Source organism: Helicoverpa armigera, chromosome 9, assembly GCF_030705265.1.
Source record: "Helicoverpa armigera isolate CAAS_96S chromosome 9, ASM3070526v1, whole genome shotgun sequence".
Lineage (NCBI taxonomy): Eukaryota > Metazoa > Arthropoda > Insecta > Lepidoptera > Noctuidae > Helicoverpa > Helicoverpa armigera.
In genome coordinates, this window is record NC_087128.1 from 12,764,885 (window position 1) to 12,780,657 (window position 15,773).

Below are 15,773 nucleotides of genomic sequence, written 5' to 3' on the forward strand. Positions count from 1 at the left end.
AATACGCAACGCACACCTGCGGACCGCCACGCGGCACAAACAAACTTGAGACTTTGCCACTTTTATTTTCGAAATAGTTTATTGGTTTTATAGTTTATGAAATATTATTTGTACTGATGAATTTTATAATCTAGAATAGCTCGATTGAGTTACAATAAACAAATAATCGTTTACAATTTTTAAATTATTTAATCGACAACCAAACTTTTCACCATGTTTATCAATAAGGTATAAGTAATTGATTTATAAAAAAACTAAAATCTATAATTCGTCTTCCATGTATTGTATCTTCATTTTCCTGCAACAATAAAAACTAGGAATGTAAATAGTTTATTAAAACAAATATGTCTGTTGCGAGTGACAAAAAATACTTACCATATTATTTGTACTGGTATCCGATTGAGTCTGATAATCTGAATTAAATATGCTTTCATTATCCTGCAAGAATCAAAGATATCCAATAATATTATTTTGCAACAGCGAAACTAACGACGATGAAATTTACGTACATAATTTCTATATAACCAACATCAAAAAAAGAGAACCCAATCTATAACATTTTCGCATTAGAATATCATGGGTTAATACTTGTGTATATTACATTTCAATCAGATCATTATAACTAATAAATAAAATAAAAACTCACTAGTATCAAAACGAGTTCGTTGCGCAGGTTGCGCTATATTTTTCGAGCTCCGGCGAGTTTGCGCGGCGCAACAGCGAGCGATACGTCCTCCCTCGATAAGCGCTTGGCGCTGACTAAAGTTGAACACCGCGCGTCACAAGATTTATATTGATTTTTGCATTGTAAACAAAAATTATTTTAAAATATTGTTTTACTTTTAAATAGACCAATTTTTTTTTTCAAGCTTTGTAACAATACCACCTTAATTATTAAATATGTTTTATTTGAATTTGGATTATACTTTCATAGATAAAAAATATAGTTTTGTACGGAAAATTGTCAGTAACTCTCAGTTTTATAGAATTATTTTTGGTGTATTACTGTATGAATTGTAATAAATTGGTGTAAGCAAGCACAAGTACAAGATATAGTTGTATCTTGAACATTTTTATAAATGGTTAAATTGCTATATCCTCGTAGTACTGAAGCATCAAAAGATTCCCAAAAGCAACATTTTATGAAACATCCTTTGCAGAGACAAAGATTTTACTGATGTACGTGGACAAATTAAAATATTTATTGAAAACAGCCCCAAGATAAATGATCAAACTTTCTTAATCTTATTTTTGTTTTTTTTTTGTGACTATATCCAAAGCATAATGACGCATCAAAACTCGTATAAAACTCGAAAATTTGTGATAGCCCTCTTAAACACATTTACCTACTTTGTTTTCGTATAAATGATGTGACTGTTGTGAGTTACTTACAACTATTTGTTTTAGATAAATAATTATGAAATATTTATTTCGGTGTTCAAATAAATTAAGATGTTTGATTTTGTGATATCTCTCATACCATTATATATAGGCAAATTAAGCAAATCAATTTTAGATCTTCATCTGCGTCAAAAGGATTAGTTAACAGTTAGAATTAAAAAAATCTCTTAAAAAAACACAACATACTCGAAGAAAGCAACCATACATCCCGCGATAAGCAGGTAAGCGCCAGCCATTAGTTCCGCCGAAGCAACCTGTTGCCGAGGTGAACGACCCCACACGTCTCGCGTCTCAAGCTTGAGAACCACTGACTCAGCGTCTACCTGCCCAGCACGGGGATTATTTTATACGTATGACTTCTAAAACAGGATTATTGGTTTCGGCATTATTCATGAGAAACACCTGGTGCCTGGATTTGCTGATGTCGTGGTACTTGTCAAAGGATCTTTATATTATTCACTATTTGAAGTTAATATGAAGGTTGTTCATCTAGAAAATTGCCCAGATTGACAAATAAAAACCTGTGTAGTCGCACTGTTAAATACATACATACAACAAAATGAATTAGATATGGCGTCTGACGTCAAATCATATGAGTTAGCTCACCCCCAGGCAAACTAATTCCACATCAAAATAGCTGCTTATCTCGACTAGTCAAATGAGGGTTTAAATTAAAACTCTCATATGCACAAACAAGCTGAACATTTTGACGAGAGCTGATGATATTCACAACAATGGCATGCGTCTGATAAGCGCAGGAATAAAGAACTCCGTCTAGACTGACAATGTGGCCTCATGTGTTTGTACAGATACAGTATATGATAAATGCAGGGTGAGAATGTTATTAAGTGACGAGGTTTGATTTATTCAAAGTATTTTCTGAGCGGTGTACCAAAGTATGTGGATAAAACATACCTACTTAATAAACTTCGGTTGCTATAGGTCCCGTTTTTACCCAACTGCCAACAAGAGATAAGTTTTTAATAGTTTTTTCAGCAACAGTCGTATTTTTAAGCAACTTTAAATTTTACGAATTTTATCTTTCGTCTAAAATCGTAGTTAATACGTAATAAAAGTTCAAAGATCGTCAAAATCTTTATGTAGGTAGTTAGGCGGCGACGTAAAACGTGCAAACTTCAGGAGATTACAATCTGCTTCCAAATTGACTTACTTGTAGATAACAGTTCATAATCCCCGGCTGTAATGTTCGACGCCGCGCCATCTCGAGCCTAAACGTAAGAATCGATTAAAAGTTTTCTATCGATTCCTTGTGAGCACATTAAAATAGTGTTAGCTCTCTCGATCATTAAACAATAAAACTTTTTTATTTAACTTTGTTTTTGTTAAGTTGTAAATTGGAAAAAAAATCTGTGTAAACTTGACGTGTATCTTCGTCAATAGAGAATTCGTTAGAGCTAGATTGCGGCTCATTATGAATATTGGAATCTAAAGTGCCTATAACAAAATGTTGAATTCTTCACATTAATCATAGTCGAGAGCGAGTAAGATTTATTATCCGCTGTCAATACTTTTTTTAACAACAATTAAAACGATATAGTAATTTTAATACTGTTCAATTTATTTTAAGGAGTAGGTATCTAGTTATTGAAAACAGATCTAGGTATATTCTATACGCGTCGCAAGTTTTCCACACCGAGCTCATATACCCGAGAATAGAATATAACTAACTAATATTCCTTCATAAATCAGCAGATAACTCCCAACTAATTCTTATTTATCAGTCGATTGATCTCTCAGAGTTCGTAGATTGCACAGCCACTGCCCCAAATAAAACAAACCCGTCTAGAAACAGTAGCAACTGAGTTAGTGAACAAAAACTATCTATTGGGTCTATAGGCGATAGTCATTGAGTTCATTACTTAGAGAACACTTTCAGCAATATTTCACTAACGCCCGTCCATCAGACAAATTGATCGCTCGGTTTGAGGTCTGGTTCAGGTTAGCTTGTACTTTGATTGTTATTGGCTTCCACAATATTTATGATAAAAATCTGTGTTAGATATGTTATGGACCATGTGATTAATTCGGGCATTATTTATAATGCCCGAGCATTATGAATAATGTCTAGCTTTATCGGGCCAAGTGATTAATAACTATCTTAACTTCATTATTTGTCACATGGCACGGGCATTATTATTTTGCTACATGATAGTTGGGCAATTTGATAATAAAGCTATATTTTATGCGGTGCGAGGGTGGCAGTTGTTCTAATAAATAAATCCTGTTACTTGCTACATATTTTATCATTATTGTTTTAAATTATATGTTCTATTTTAATGGGAAATTATAAGTCTAGCCAGAAAATTATTAATTGGACAATTGTCGTCTAATTTACTAACTCGGCCTCGTTTTTCTTGATCTCATTTTTCTTGGCTCGTTTTTTTATGGTAGAATTTAATTTGGATTCAAAACATTGTATTAAAAACTGAGCTTAGTGACGAAAACGAATCGCTGCCCCTAGAGTGCAATTCAAAACCGCGTAGGCACGGAGGGTTATATTTAGTTTATTTTAAGTTAAATGTCAATAACATTAAAAAAAAATGAAATTAAATATGTTTATATTACTTTGCCCAAAAGGTCACGGACAATATGTATAGTGCCCGGTCAATTTGATTGTTTGAATAATTATTATCAAATTGCACTCTCATATTGGGCATTATTCATAATGACCGGGCATTATGTATACTGCCCAATTTATCACTTGGTCCATAACAGATATACTTAAACGTTAATTTTGTAGGGGTGTTCCTTGAATCCACATGTTACTAAACAGTTTTGACCTTCTTATTCAAGCTACGAAGCAGTACCTATATAATTAATTTCTGAAACCCTCTCTAGAATTAAGTAGATATCCAAGACCTCATGTCATACACAATGATAGGACTCAAATATAGTATTTTATGAGTAATCCAAAGAATCTTCTAAGTGAGCTGTCATATTAAAAACATCGTGAGTTCAATGTAGACAAATATCCAGCTCGTATTAATTAGGCAGTGAGGCGCGGGCGCCGCCGCCTCGCTTCAACTGAGCAATTATTTGAAGCACTCCGCTGATGAAACCGAAGCTACATGATACACAGTCATGGCAAACTAGGAACAGATTTTTTAAAAACTTATTGTCAAAATATAGGCTTTAAAATTAACTAAGCTATGCTAAATGCGTAGGTACTTACTTAGATACGAGGTAGAGCGATCGGGCTAGAATCTAAAATAGATTTTTGCTTTGAGTACTTTGGAACTTTTAAAATCATGACGAAGCGTAAAATACAAAGAGGCTTTATTCATACAGACTGATGCCTAATACTTTTTTGTCTCATCTACTAAGCCCTTGAATCTCTCTTCTGAATAAGCTTCATTTGCATTTAAGTGTTGCAAATATTTAAAAAAAATGGTTGCCCTCTCCTGCTATCAGTATGTCTCGTATCCAGCATCGCGTCTGATCACTCGTCGACAGCGGTAATTAAACCGCACTGTACGGAACCCGCGCTAAACAATAAACCGATAGCTGATCCCTAAAGCCTTTGCCATTCATTACAGCTGATCAGATCGATCTCGCACTTTCAAGACATTTAGACTTTAGACATCGATGTCCGGACATTCGTCTTAACTTTGAGAGAGTTGACAGATAATTAAGTTTAGTCTTCATATTTTACACTCAGACTTTTTCCCATTACTAAGTCCTGTTAGAGATATCTAGTTTGTTTGTTTGAACTCGCTAATCTCAGGAACTACAGGACTGATTTGAAAAAATCTTTTAATGCTAGATAGTAGGTAGATAGCCCTATTTCCGAGGAAGGTGATGTAGCGGAAGCTAGTTATATAAGACTAGCTTTTGCCCGCGACTTCGTTCGCGTGGAATAGTGACTTGCGGCAGATTTATGGTTTGACCAATAGATGGCGGTATATGTCCGGAATAAATTTTATTTTTATTTTTGTATTTCTTTGTAATAAAAACTATCCTATGTCCTTTCTCAAGTTCCTCCAGACTATGTCTGTACCAAATTTCACACAAATCAGTCCATTAGTTTAGGCGTGAAGAAAAGACAGACAGACAGAGTTACTTTCACATTTATAATATTAGTTAGGATGAAATCTTAAGGAGTCAAGTTATTTAGTTATTTACTTTAGAATTAGCAGCTTCAGTCCAGACTTCAAACCAGTCCAGTCCGCATCCACGTTGTTTCAATCCCATCCACATTTATATGCAAATATCTCATACATATGCAAATGAGGACTGCTTAGCTACCCGATCGTCGAGGAAGGAGTTTTGATTTCAGACATCTGTGTCATCACGAGAATAATGTGCTAACGGGATAATACTAATACTATGGAGGTCATATTTCTCTCGTAGTTGCCTGTTGTGCTGCACTAACTTTTGTATGTAGTCTATCGGGTTATCTGCTCATTAAAGTTAACATGGACTGCACTATGTTGGTTCTCGCTATAGTTATTGATAACAAAGGTCACTATTATTCTGCCGGGGCTGCGGGTTGTTCGAAAGAGATACCGCGGCCCTGGTACATAAAAGGCCTATGACGGAACACGACGATTTTAGTCAGTAAGAGTCTGACACTCCCTCACCGCTGCTAACCCACAGCGGGAGGGAGGGGTCATTTGATGATTTTACGTCGCTAAAAAAAAAAATGTCACTATTATTAACTAGCAAGTTTATAAAACTAGTTGTAATCAAGTAATTGAACAGCATCTCAGAAATCGGTTTACAACCCGTACATCCAATATACCCGTAAAGCCGTCTACTGTCCTGCGATTCTATAAAATTCGATCAACAACTCGCGTTTCACTTCGATTCGTAATGTCATTTCATACTTTAGGGGAGGTAGGGGAGGGATGGGCACTTTTTCACATTTATTGCATAAAAAATCAGATTTTACAGATAATCAACTTTTATTGCCATTTCTTATGTTTGGCTAGATAAAATCAAAGAGCTATCCTAAAAATTACAATCAGTTTCAACATTACGAGATATTTAAACGGTTTAAATAAAACCGTCGACACGTCAAAATTTTGTTTAGTCTGACATGCTTTAGTTGGTACTTACGTAGTGTTTAAAGTTACTTTTTGCTTTTTATAGGGTTTATCGTTTATAACATTTTGTCATAATAATTGCGTACTTTTTTGGGTCGGGGGTTTTTTTAAATTTATAATTTTATTTTATTTCATGGTTTTTTAAAGGAGCTCCTTAATTTTTCCTTCTTTTTATGATGGGTTCGCTATATGCGATCTTAGCCAAAGGAAGCTGTTTAACAATCCTCATGACAAACTGGCTCTGGGAGAATTGCACAGATTGAGAAACAATAAAGATGGACCTTTGTTGATCCAGGGTTATATACCATTCCAGGGTTTCATCCGCCACATCCCATTTCCAGCATTAGGTTCTCGTCAATTAGAAACATGAAGAAAACTAGTCAAGACAAATTAAACGAGCCCAAACTCGATGGGTTTACTAAAAGGCAGTTCAGGGTTACGTCTCCTATCTTCATGTCCTAACAGCAGACCAGCTCAGTGGTTTCAGAAGACATTAGTATTTCAAATTTTAGATCCCACATATGCTTGCAAGTAAACTGAGCGTGTAACATTCCTATCACACCTAACAAACGAGCTGATGACCTTGAAGATCTGAACCGATTTCCACCACACATAGCTAAGAACACTCCCGAATGACATTCCTTTTAAACAAAAAAAACCGCATTTCAATCGGATCATCCGTTTGGGAACTACGATGCCACATACACACACACACACACACACACACACACAGACACGTCAAACTTATAACACCCCGTCGTTTTTGCGTCGGGGGTTAAAAAGAATGGTTTGCGACGGGAAATTCCTAAAGATTTAATATAACGAGCAATACAAGAGGTATCAAAAGGTTAAAAAATAAAATTAACAGCTGATAAATATGGAGTCCCTAGATCAAGTTGGCAACGGTACCTGAAACAAGATTCTATAAAGGATTTTTAGCGCAGATTTATAACCTCACAAATTTTCACTGAAGAAGAAAAACAAAAATTTACAAATTATACATTACATGGTATGTCCAAGCCTCCCTACCATAGGGAGCATTGGACACTTTTGACTTAGTTTATAAAAAAAAAATCGGTAAAAAAACTTAAATAAAACGGTTTTATCTTATGTGCACTGAAAACTAAAAAATAAAAAATAGTTACTTACCTGTCAACCTACGTAGGTGGTCCCGGTCATATTAGACTAAAATAAAAACGTGGGGCCCATAAACTATTGCTGTAGTACCTCTTCTAGAGGTATAATAGGTGTGGATTGCATCGACTTACTATAATCGTAACTGGAGATTTTGACAATCAATCATTAATAATAGAAAATACACATACCTTTCATTAGTTTTCTCTTTATAACGATCCGAAACCGCAACAAAATATTTAAGTACTTTTACGAGTGTTTGTTCTTGACAACTCACAGAAATGACAGATAGTCTATGGATGAACACCGTTACCGGTCGGTAACGTAAACTAGCCAATAAAAAAAAACTATGATCAAATCAGAATAAAAGGACCCCCCTTTTATTCGGATTTGATCATGTCTCCCAACTGCCCATCTCTCCCCTACCTCCCCTATAGATAGACAGATTTTGGCAGATCTGTCAAAATCTCGAGTTTAATTTAGTTCAACTTGTCAACACGCTCGATAGTGTAGCGCTAGTGTAGTTTGACAATGTCAATCACGAAACTTTAAGGTAGAATTCCGTGGGTCGCGATTGTCGCAGCCGCGCGCGACAAAAGTCAACCTATGAAAATGTATGGCACCGCTGCCGAGGGCCGCGACAGTCGCGCGCGGACGACGAATTTCGTGAGCCGCTCGCGGCCGTACGCTTCTCAACATGGTCTAGCGCTTAATAACATCTATAGAATTTTAGTAAAACCAGAATTAAATTGTTGACAATGCCGCGAGCAGCTTACGAAATTCGTCGGCCGCGCTGACTGTCACGGGCCTCGGCAACGGTGCCATACATTTTCATAGGTTGACTATTGTCGCGTCCACGGAATTCTACCTTTAGATCGAAGTCGAAGTGAGAGTGATGTCGAAGTGAGTTGTGATATTTTATAGAATCGACATGCTGGTCGCTTAACATGTGTAACCCGGATAATTAAAGCTTCAGGAATGAAACAATGATGACATTAAAATTAAACATTATAATAGAATCCGACTAAAGTTGAAGGATCATAACAAGGCTTCATTGAAGGATATCTGACAGTGATACACAAACAGACAGAACCTTGGTTCTTGAATGAATATGTTATAACAACAGAGTGGGTGACGTTCAAGTCAGAATAACGTAGTAGTCAATGAAAACGCTTGTGAATTACATTACGAACTGGGTAAATAGAAAGACTGTTTTACAATGCATAGGCATCTAATATATCCACGGAACAAAAGTCCATACCTACTGTTATAAGCACCTACAAGTTCCCCAACTACCTACAAATTCCTAGCTGCGTTATAAAATGAACCTTAAAAGCTCGAGCGCTTGATTGTTATTCCAATGCGATAGCGCACAGTTCAGTGACCGCAACCGTGCCGCGGCCATGCTTAGGGTTGCTTCTTACAATTTATTAATATTTAAGTAGGAAAACAAAGTTACGCTTATTTTAAGATAGCCTTTTTTAAAACGGAGTTTTTAAATAAAAAGTAATAACAAGAATATTTTTCTTTAGTTAACTATTGTATTGCCTACTAAAATGGAGTATGGGTACATATTACAAAATATTACCTAATACGTAAGCATAGGTAAGTACTTAAATAAAGCTTTCGTCAAAATCAAAGGCGGTTTTCAACTATTTTTCGAGCACAAGTGCCATACCCATATGGTACAACTCCGTCGAGTGTTGATACATACCTAAAATTGGAACTGTCATTAAGTTGGACCAGAACTATACCTACTTACACTCGAGATGTGTTTTGAGTCAAAAACTCACAATACAGTTCATATAACTAAGTAGGTATCTAAAGTAAAATAAGTACCTAATGATCTCTGTTGTTAAAATCATAAAGTAGATAAGTATCAATTTATTAAAAAAAAAGAATTACTAGATAAGTTCATAAATATAAAATGTTTCTAAATCTTACAATAGTCGCATATAAACCAAAACAACTCAAAATAATCCATCAGTTTGTTAGGTAGCTTAAAAAACCTAATAAAAACCAACAGCACGAAATACCTAATAACTGAGCCGCGTGGGGCTACCGGTAACCCAGCGAGCGGTAGGCATTTATCGCGCGCAGTGACAGAGGCCTGGTAATATATCTTTTTTAATAATATACCTACCACTATTTTCTGTTGTTGAATTTTACACCAGCCTATTTCACGTCACGCAGAACAAATTAAAATGTTAACAGCTTCTTAAGTCTCTTTTTATGTAAAACTAGCTTTCGCCCGCGGTTTCACCCGCGTCCCATAGCCGGATGGTGACAAAAGCTACTCCTAAAACCTTCTCCCGGGTCTAAGTTACCTCTCCTCTAATTTTCAGCCAAATCGGTCATGCCGTTTTCATGTCATGTCGTTTCGACATGTTGTTTCGTTTGTTTTCGACAATGGAAAGCAGGTTTCATTTTTATATATAAGATGATTAAGAAACTCTCAAGTTGTTAAAAAAATCTCTGTATCTACTCAGTACAAGTAAGTTTCTGTAAAGACATGAAGCAGTCGATAGTATTCGGCCAGCGAACTACGTGAGGTAACATTGTACAGAAGCTGTGCAGTGTCACGTACCCGAGCACTTGTTTCCGATGTCGGCTAATTGGCTCTCTTCCACCGAACTAATTCCAATTATATCGCTGGAAATACTACCTTACGAGAACTAATTAGCTTTTACTTCGACAGAACGAAACATGGACACTATATTTTTAGACTTATTTCAACTATTTCATGACACAATTTTGTAGATAGATACTTGTGTATTTTGTGTAAAAATGTCGTGGTGGCCTAGTGGGCAAAGAACCAACCTCTCAAGTATTATGAGGGCGCGGGTTCGATTCCAGGATTTCCAACTTTTCTAAGTTTGTATGTATTTTATTATGTACCTACTCCTCTTATATTCTCTCTTATGAACTCTCGTATGAACTCCCGTATGTACTCTCTTATGAACTCTCACATGAAGTCTCTTATGTACTCTCTTATGAACTCTCACATGTACTCTGTTATGAACTCTTATGAACTATCACATGAACTCTCTTATGTACTCTCTTATGAACTCTCGCATGAACTCTCTTATGTACTCCCTTATGTACTCTCTTATCTACTCCCTTATGTACTCTCTCATGTACTCCTGTACTCTCTTATGTACTCTCTTGTTTACCCCCTTATGTACTCTCTTATGTACTCTCTTATGAACTCTCTTATGTACTCTCTTATGTACTCCCTCATGTACTCCTCTTATGTACCCTCTTACCTTGTGGACCCCCTTATCAATGCTATAAATACGTCCGTGGGCGTCCTGTATTACATCTATGCTTAACCATGATCCCTATGGGATATCATTTTGGGTAGTATTTAAACGCAAATCAAAAAATATCCTTTTTCTATGCAATAAGATTCCGAATTCCCATCAAAATTACTGATTGCACAGCAAAATATTCAACTCAAAATATCACTAAACACACTACAATTTATTTTCGCAGCGTACAGCGTTTTTTCCTAAAGCAAAAGCTTTTTCATCAATGCACAGCTAATAATCTTAATGCACATTATACATGTTAACTCTTTTTTTTTTTAATATAGCTTCTATTTTTATATTATTTACAGCAGTTTTTCTGAATAAAACAGCTTTTTATTAGTCACAGTCATCTTATTATTTATTAATTACGGCATAACGAGATCAGCAAAAAAATATAAAATTAAATACAAAATTGTAATTTATTGAATTATTTATAAGCGTTCACGCTTCCTTTTTTGCCCAATAGGCAACATTTTTAGCTTCTGCAGGTGGCGCCACGTACTTGAGTCGGATCGCAAGTCCGATGATATGCTTGCACATACATACTTTAGTTCTTAAAAAAAATGGGGCTGGTGCATTGTCAGTCATTGTCAGTATTTCCTTTTGGCATACATTTCATATAAGTAGTCATTAAAAGGCAGAACTATCATAATTCAGAATGTTTATAGTCAGAATCATTTTTTGGCATAGTTTTGGAATTTTTATTTTCCTGTAAGAAGCAAACAAGCCTGAAGCATGCAAGCAGGCATGCAGCATGTAAGCAGGCATGCAACATGGAAGTAAGCATGCAACATGCAGCAAGCATGGCTTCTGTCACGGCTCCGGCGCTTCGTGGCTCCGGCGGTCCCATGCGAGCTTATCGTCGCAGATGATTTTCACGCTCACCACCGCAGCTTCGGCTTACTGGCCGGCAGAGCCGGCCAGCCTCAACCGCGTCGGCGAGCGTTAAAACTACCTGCTCCTCAGCTCGCAGGCCGCCTCGCCCCTCCGCGCCTACGCGGTTTTGAATTGCACTCTAGGGGTAGGGCAAACAAGACTACGTGGAGTCGGTTTTGCAGCGATTCGTTTTCGTTACTAGCTTCAATTTTTAATACAATGTTTTTTAATTGAACTCTATCTTACTCGCTCGCGCCACTCTGCACCCCAGTGACGAAAAAGCGCGCGAAGCCGCGAACCTTTTCAGTTAATTTGTTCTGTTTTTAGAAATAATGCAATGTGACATAATTTTTTTGTTATAATAATCATTAAATTTGCCGAGCATGGCTTCTTGAAAATTAAGTCAAATATGATGAATAGGTTTTGTTGTACTTACTGGTTAATATGCGATTGGGATAGTTATTTTGCTATGAAATATGGAAAATTTGCTGTGCAGTCAGTATTAATGCTATGTATGTAGTATTTTTGTACAAGACTAAATTTAACTGTATTGCATTATAATAAAAAAAGCAATGTCATATTGATGTATAATTTCGAATTATCTGCAGTTTGAGTTTTGTTAAACATTTAGTTTATTTGTAGTGAAGTAAGTTATTTGATGTAAAAAATAATATAAATGATGAGTATTTATTGATAGGCGATTATTTATTTGATATGCAATTTATAATATCCCTATCATTTTACTACAGATTGACGCCACTTCTTTGAATGCTATACAATACTACAGGGTAATTAAGTAACTATATTCGAGAGAGCAGTAATTATTAAAGCTTCAAGTATTATAGTAGTGAAACGGGTGCCAACTCAAAGAGACAGCAAAAATCAGAATGAAGCTAATTCAGAGAGCCTAACTTAACGGCTCCAAAACTTTGTCTAGCAAAGACGTCTAGTTTAAATTCATATTAAAATGCGAGTCGCGTCGACATTAATCTCGTTTAAAATACGAGACTAATCTGCCAGAATCCGAGAACAATTAGAGACATAAGTGTCGATAACGCGCCTGCAATGTATAATTCAAAGGATTTCAGTTGGCTGGCAGATACTTCTTATTTGGCAGGAGAGAAAGTTTCTCGTTGAGTCGCTCACACATCGGCGCTCGCTTGAATATGCATGCTACTTTATAACTGCTTGAACGTTTTCTGATGCGCTCTTTTGTATAATCTTTGGCAAGAGATTTTGCAATTTTGCTCAAAATTTGTATACTCATTAAAATATCATTCAGGGCTACCTGTTTTCCTGTACCACCTGTGTGTCGGAGGGACTTCTTCCCGTACCCGGTTAAAGCCTATGTTACTACTTGTATTCTAATGTGTAGTTTATTCTCACAAAAGTTTTCTTAACCTAGCTTATTTTACACATTTGTGTTCCCAGAAAAGTTTCATTTATTTATTTATAGTCATGAAGTCGTATTGGTTTCATGTTTGTTATTTTACGTTATTTGATCATGTGAAGTTGTGTTATGTTCGAAATAAATACGTTATTTCAGGCAGTATAATAATTTATATAATGGCTGTAACATTGTACCTAATATCTAACTATGACGTATTATGTTTGTTTTTCTCAGAAGTGTCGAGTATTGGTTTAGCTTGCTCAAATAAGCCGTGTTAAAGGTAAAATAATATTAACCAAAGGTGTACTGTACAATATAACAAAAATACTAAATTACGTTGTAACTCATGTATTTTGTTTCATACTAATAGAGAAAATAGATTTAAAATATTGATAAGGCATATTCCCATATTTAAAGTTATTATACCTGAGTGTTCTATTAATATTATAATCGTAACAAACAGAAGATAGTTCTCAAGCAAATGTTTAGACATTTACATATTTGGCGGCCATTATTGTGAGCTATTGATGTTTTTATTTATCGCCAATTTATCCATCATACAGCGCGTTAAAGTAGCCACTGAATAGATTTATCTATCTGACGAATTGTAATCTTGTCAGTACATGTGTAAATCTTGTTTACTGGATCACCTATGTTGCTATTTGTGTAAGAACCCAAAACATCACCCTCTTGGAGATGGGTAAGCTACAGGTATACAAACAATATTCCTACCTACTATGAAGTTTTCGTTTCTTGTCCCCTTTCCAAGCCCAAGTATTATTCAGTCGGACTAGTGGTACACTAGTCACACTTCCAAAACTACTAAACATGTATGTATGTATACTTACGTACATTATACAAGTAAGTGTTACTTTACACATAAAATATACTTACGATATTCTCAAATATTTTCTTGACCTTTAATAGGAACAGCAAACATCTTCAAACACTTAACTCGAAGACATAAATAGAAGTTCTTTCCCCCGACTTCGCAAATCATGTAACATGTCAGTTAGTCGGAGTGCGAAGCGACAATTTCGCAATTTTGCATATTCATTGAGCGTTATCGACGAGTCGTCCGGGCCGCCGCCGCTTGTCGCGCGGTGATTGATCACCACTTTTTGTCGCGTCGTCTGTAGGGTGCCCCACCAGTCATGTGGGATCGCCACTTCAATGTTAGTTTTCAAAGTATTATGATGGATATGTTATATCGGCCTTCGGAAAGTTTTGGGCTTTTACTGTCTCTATGTTTCTTTTCGCCTACTCAAGGAAGAATAGTTTTTTTCTAAGCTTCAGTCGATGATAGATTAAGTTTCTTTATCAATTTTAGTATTCTCAGTGCTGATAATTTAGAGCAGTGGTTCTTAACCTTTTTGACATGAGGGACCACTTTAACTAAATTTTGTCTTGCCGGGGACCACCTCATCAGTTTACCTAAATTAGCACTAATTTCTTTATTATTTATTTAAAAAAAAAACTGAATTTTTGGGTGAGTTCTACTCAAAGCCAAACGCATGTCGGCAGTTGTGTAGGTAAGCAAATAATAAAGAAAAACTTGTCTATGTAGTTTCCAAATGCGCGAGCGAAGCGAGCGCGAAATTTTTTTCGGACTTAAACCAAATATTACGTAAAATTTAGCCCAAACGTACTTAACGTTTTGTTTGTTGACAAATGCAAAAATAAGGGCCATAATATAGTTTCTGAATACGCGAGCGAAGCGAGCGCGAAATTTTATCGGACTTAAACCGAATATTACGCAAAATGTAGCCCAAACGTACTTAACTTTTTGTTTGTTGACAAATGCCAAAATAAGGGCATATACTTTCTGAATATGCGAGCGAAACGAGCGCGAAATATTTATCGGTCTTCGACCAAATATTACGTAAAATGGCAATAAAATAACAAATATTACGTAGCCCAAACATACATTTTCATGAATGGGGGGACTAGGTATGACACACCCGATGTACGTCCATGCGAAAACCCCCGCTCGCAATTATAAGTCGATAAAAATTAAGTTAGATAACGTATAGCAACTTCGCGAAGCTAAGCTTCGCGGACCACTTGGAATGCCTCCAGGGACCACCAGTGGTCCGCGGACCACCGGTTAAGAACCACTGATTTAGAGAATTGATCATAAACTATAAACTTTTTTCCAAAGATGCTCCGCAACCATTTGATTGCTAAAATTGGGCATTCAATATCCCCATAACATAGAATGCTCGTTATGATTCAGATCTGTTCAAAAGTAGGACATGTCCCACAAAACATAAAACGTATGGTCCCGCTAACTCCATTCCAACATATTGATGGGGTATTTCAGTTTTTCCGATATGATAGCTGCGAGTCCACGGCGTTCTTTATAGCGATTTATGTCGTAGAGTACCATAACATAGACTATCAAAATATCAGTAGCATGAAACTTCACAGTAATAAACTTGAAAGAGATTTCTTACCCGAGAACTCTCAAAGGGGCTTTTTAATTTAGAAAATATTTGCTTTTCAGATTTTAATACACTTTTGCTTCCATCACATTTTATTACTTTTATCTGAGAAGATATGCAAACTATATATTTACTGCATACTTATAAAACC

General features: G+C 36.0%; 1 long non-coding RNA gene across 1 annotated transcript; it reads right to left on the reverse strand.

The window, feature by feature from the left end:
• Positions 1–226: 226 nt before the first annotated feature.
• Positions 227–818, reverse strand: LOC135117310 (uncharacterized). The gene is made up of 3 exons (XR_010276792.1): positions 647–818; positions 376–438; positions 227–298 (listed from the first exon to the last, which is right to left on the reverse strand). It is a non-coding gene; the product is annotated as an uncharacterized LOC135117310 (long non-coding RNA).
• Between the last annotated feature and the right edge of the window lie 14,955 nt (positions 819–15,773).